Genomic DNA, 313 nt, shown 5'->3' on the forward strand with positions numbered 1-313 from the left:
CGAGGAAGGACGCACACTTGATGATGCCTTAGTCGACAGACGCATCACACAGCTGTCATCCACCCAGACGGTGCCCCAGCCTGGGCAGCGGGTCACAGCAGTGAGCCCGGCCAACCACACCCCAGCCCTTGGGAGCAGGCACTGTTCTGTCCAGAAGCAGTGGAATCACGACAGTCAGGCGGTGGAGAAGATGATGGGGGAGACAGTTAAGAGCAAGACCCAGGCTAAGACGAGCCTGGAATCAACTCAGCGGGAGACAAAGGCCTGCTCCCCCTGCCCAGGCCCCGGTGAAGGTGACCGAGGGCTCCCCCTG

At 62.0% G+C, this 313-nt stretch overlaps 1 protein-coding gene across 2 annotated transcripts in view; it reads right to left on the reverse strand.

Moving 5' to 3' along the window:
* D2HGDH (D-2-hydroxyglutarate dehydrogenase) overlaps positions 1 to 313 on the reverse strand; it is a 38910-nt gene that overhangs the window by 22417 nt on the left and 16180 nt on the right. The window contains exon 8 of one of the 2 annotated variants that reach the window (XM_032269564.1): positions 9 to 313. This exon is cut by the window's right edge and continues 294 nt beyond it. The exons of the other annotated variant lie outside the window; for it this stretch is intronic. The gene's annotated coding sequence lies outside the window, so the exon portion shown is untranslated. Of the gene's footprint in view, positions 1 to 8 lie in introns of those variants that run through there. 2 annotated transcript variants of the gene reach the window in all.

The sequence above is a fragment of the Sapajus apella genome, unplaced genomic scaffold (genome assembly GCF_009761245.1).
Source record: "Sapajus apella isolate SASKATOON/1434 unplaced genomic scaffold, GSC_monkey_1.0 scaffold194, whole genome shotgun sequence".
Taxonomy (NCBI): domain Eukaryota; kingdom Metazoa; phylum Chordata; class Mammalia; order Primates; family Cebidae; genus Sapajus; species Sapajus apella.